At 35.9% G+C, this 4539-nt stretch overlaps 1 protein-coding gene across 11 annotated transcripts in view; it reads right to left on the reverse strand.

Moving 5' to 3' along the window:
- BCAS3 (BCAS3 microtubule associated cell migration factor) overlaps nucleotides 1–4539 on the reverse strand; it is a 794545-nt gene that overhangs the window by 176695 nt on the left and 613311 nt on the right. The window lies entirely within an intron of this gene.

Genomic DNA, 4539 nt, shown 5'->3' on the forward strand with positions numbered 1-4539 from the left:
ATAGCTAAACCTGAGATACTGTAGGGGTGTCTGTACTGTTCTGTGATGGGGACTGGATCCATATTGGGATAATTAGAATTACTCCAAATGTTCTATATAGAACCCAAGTAACATGTGATCATAGAGGTGAGTAGAATTATCATCATCATAGCTGAATTTACATGACATTTTAATGTTTGTGAAATGCATTACATAAAATTAACTCAAGGAAGGAAGCCTCATGACAAACCTATTGGGTATGCACTACAGGTATATCATTACTATTTTACAAATGAGAAAACCAAGGCTTGTAGAGATTAAATACCTATGGTCCATAGATAACAAATATAGGAAACATATTTGCTCTCCTGGCTCTCCTGATCCCAAGTCCACAATGTTCTTTTTACCACACTAAACTACCTGTCAATCGTCCTCAAATTAAATATATTTTTAGTTGAGGACAAGGTTATGGGATGGGAAAAAAGACAGCTGTAACCTTACTTGGAGAGAATTTTCAACTTATGCTCAGAAGAGAAAGCACATGCAGAAGAGAATCACACCTTAACATTTTTTGGACCAAAAAGGTCTAGAAAAATTCAACATCCTAACTAAACTTAGGAAAGTTTAGAAGTTTTCCAGCTTGCTAACCCTTCCCTCATAGAAAAAGGGGCATTACAGAGTGACATTCTATTCTGGAATGTGTGAGTAACACATTGCAATTGGGAACTAAATATGGTTAATGCCATTTTCCTTCATAAAATCAAGTGGGTGACTTATGTGAACTCAAATTAAAGTATGCTTCTGCTCCCAGACACTGAGGTATGAAACATGAAATCTATAGGATGCAAAGAAAATGCCTCATAGTGAAGACTAGAAAAAATTGGCCTTATTGATCAGTATATTTAAGACAGTGTGTGCCACTTCTTAGGTAAAGAATCTAGAGTTCTTGATGTGGAACTCCTCTGGTTAGGCCCCATAGGAAAAACATCTGCTCTAGTCAAGAACAGCTGTGGTCAGGCAACAAAGTGACTGGCACATGGGCAGCTTTGCATTCATCAGTAGGTAGTGTTGTGGTCACTGGTAATTACCCCAGAGTTTCTTGGAAGTCCAGGATAATAGAAAGGATAAAGAACCTTCTATTTCATGGCCAATTCTATTTCATAATAGAAAATCATAACATGTTAAGGAATATTCAGAAGTCCAACACCTTTCCCTTTTCATTCGGTCGATATTTCTGACAAAGATAAATACAATATCTACCTGAAAAGGAACTTCTCCACTTATTAATTCTAATTGAATAGCTCCTGTAGGTTTCATTAGTCTTTAAGTATTTTTTACAGTAAGAAAGATGAGACCATTGAGCACTGTGGAAGTGAAAATCTGAAAACTTTATTTACCAAATGGAAGAAGGTAAAGCTGCAGTCAGAGATGTGCTGGAGCCATGTTGACCTTGCTTGGTGGAGCCAATGGTCAAATGTGCAGCACGAGCATTTGTTGTGAGGGTTCAGTTATTTCAGGTGGGTCTGATTCTCCACGACCTCATTTAGGGTTTTCTTGGCAAAGATGTTGGAGTAGTTTGCTGTTTTCTTCTCCAGCTCATTTTACAGATGAGGCAAATAGGGTTAAGGGACTTGCTCAAAGCCACATGGTAAAATGTGTAAGGCCAGATTTGAATACAGGAAGATGATTCTTCCTCACTCTAGGTCCAGACTCCACTGTGCTACCTAGCTGCCCAAGTGCAAACATTTACACTTTAGAAATAGCAAATGCAACAAATCAGGGCTTGATTTATTGTTCTGTTTATTGTCTAGCCTTGAGAAAGTGATGGAAAAAATTAGTTATTAAATTAAACTGAAAAAAGTGTCATATTTTCCCCAAGAAAGCCAATTGTTAAGCATTTATCAGTACACGGCTGAGTACAAGTCTCATCTTTATCAAATCTGCATATTATTTTAGAAGCTCACTAATGCTACGATGACTGGAGTTTGGAACACAAAGACAAACCAGTTCCACATATTCAGCTGTGCTCAGTTTTCATGGAATGATGAATGTCAGAAAGTAGCAGTTAAATTAAAATATACTGTACTTAAAAAATTAAACACTTGAGAAATAACCTCTTGAGCCACTGGAAAATGACAAAGTCTAAGGCATTTCAATCAAGTTAATTTCAGTACCAAAGCAATGCATTTTTTCCCACCAGAAACTATATGAGAAAACAAATTAAACAAAATGGGCCATGGAATGAATAGCTAACTTCAAGCACAAATCCAGCTTTCTGATTACCTGTCAATTAGGTCAGTCTACAAAACAAAGTTGAAGACAGTCAGGTTTATTTTAAAATAAGAGTCCATGGTAGAATGGTTGGTATTTATACTGAAATGAAAGCATGAACTAGACTACAAACAGATATGTAACTTATTCCTTATATGAATCAAAGACAGAAGGTCGCAGGGTGAGGTGGAAGGAGAACTGAATTTGGAATGAGAAAACCTAGATTCCAATCTCAATTCCATCACTACTGGGATATGTGATGTTGACTATTTTCTCTTTCAGGATTTATACAGCTTCAGTAATAAATGGAGTTATTTCTGTCTCTAATAATCTATGATCTTATAAAGACTAGGGCTTTGAACTCTTACAGAGATATCCTTACAGCTATAACGGCATCTGTGCCAAGCAGGAGAAAGTGTTTAATATTTTTTTTGTGTGATAATAACAAAAAAGAAGCAGCAGAAGTTAAACCAACAACAAAGCTGGGAACCTCCTCTCCTCTTAAGGCAGTGACTTAGATGCATTGCCTAGAGACTATGAATGTCATGAGACTTTCTGTGATCCCAGATTTGGGCATAAACAATTTCAAATCAGAAATCATATTCAATTGTTGCCCGATTGCTCTGATTTTTATGTATTCCAAATAAGCACTTTTATAGTGATAAAATGTCCACTAAAAATCAAACAAAATTAAATACAGACAAAAATCTCTGTTTATTACATGGCATCTGGAAGTATTAACACTGAAACTATTAATGTAGGATCTGTGCATTGTTCTCTTAAAATACCTCAAACTATCTTTAAACAGCATGGGTCAAATGAGGCTGATGATGAGTATGGCCATTGTGGGGAGCATAAGTTTTAATAATAAAAATTAAAATTAAATGCCTAATTTTATCTAGATTGTTCTTGAATAATGATACTGTCTGTACTTTATTAGGACTATTAATAATAATATCAATATACAACTTTTCATATTAACATTTTTATCCTATAAGCAGGAAGTATGTTAGCAATTTAACATTCATATAGCATTATGATTTAAAAACAACCAGAGATAACTACTTTCCTCCCAAAGTCCCTAGCAGTCTTCTCCCAAATATGCTTATTTCTAGCTGGGTGGGTGGGGTGGGAGCTAACTTATATATATGAAAATAAAAAGTTTAAGATGTTATCAGTTTGCCAATGAGGAAAGAGAGACCCAGAGAGGCTTACCTTTGGGAGAGAGAACATTTTTAGGTTTTTTCAACTACCTCTATAGCAGTAATTAATAGACAGCAATTTTTACCTCCTTAGAAAATATGATAATGTGATTGATTATTGCTTTATGTTTTAAGTATTTGCTATGAGATTCTTATTTGTTTTTGTTTTAAGGCCCTGGGTAAGGGACAAAGAAGCATGAAGTGAAAGAAGAGAGACTGAAAGGAATAGGAAAGCATCATAAGACATCCCACTCCACAATTTTGTCCCAAGCCAGCAATGACTTAATGGAATTTCTCCATTCTGCAAAGGGAAATCTTGGTGATACATCTTAAGAGACTCTGGAGACTAGCAGGCTAATTATGGTGAGCAGGAAAAATGCAAACAGTTCTTGTCCCTGAAGAACAAATTGGAATTGTTCCTTTTAAAGTCTAGCAAACATCTACTTCTCACTGATCTTTCTGATTGGGCTCAGCAAACCATCCAGCCATCTACCCAGGACATCTTGCTTCTCTCAACTTGGAATAGCAAGCTGGCTTAGACCTTTAGAAATCATGTCCTGAATATATTAATCTATTTAGCTTTTGAACTCCTACCCTGGAATCAAGATGTCTTGATTGATAAATGCAAACTCACCTAAGCCACGGTATCTATCAAGCCTTCCATGCTAGCCATCTTGTCATTAGAATCACCAACCGAATCTGTACCTGATTCCTCTTTTCACATCTTGTTTTGCATACAATAGCAAATCAATACTGCTCCTGAAAGTATTAACTAACAATTTATCCTCCCTGTAATTCCCCAGACTAAAACTCCCTCCTGTAGGATAGGATTTATCTCACTTTTGCATTTTTTTTCTCATTAGAGTTAAGTGCAGTGTTTGGCACAAAATAAGCACTGAATAAAAGTTTTTTCATTAACTCATTCACATTGTCATGGGGAAAAAATATCACCTGTGACCAGTGGAAAAATAAACATAAGAATTTCAAGTCAATGGTTTGGCTAAGTGTCATCATACCCACTATGATCTAATCAAATCTAGAATTTAGGAGGGTCTGAATCTGGATCTAGTTTTAGTTAGATCCACAC

Source organism: Sarcophilus harrisii, chromosome 4, assembly GCF_902635505.1.
Source record: "Sarcophilus harrisii chromosome 4, mSarHar1.11, whole genome shotgun sequence".
In the NCBI taxonomy this organism is placed as follows: domain Eukaryota; kingdom Metazoa; phylum Chordata; class Mammalia; order Dasyuromorphia; family Dasyuridae; genus Sarcophilus; species Sarcophilus harrisii.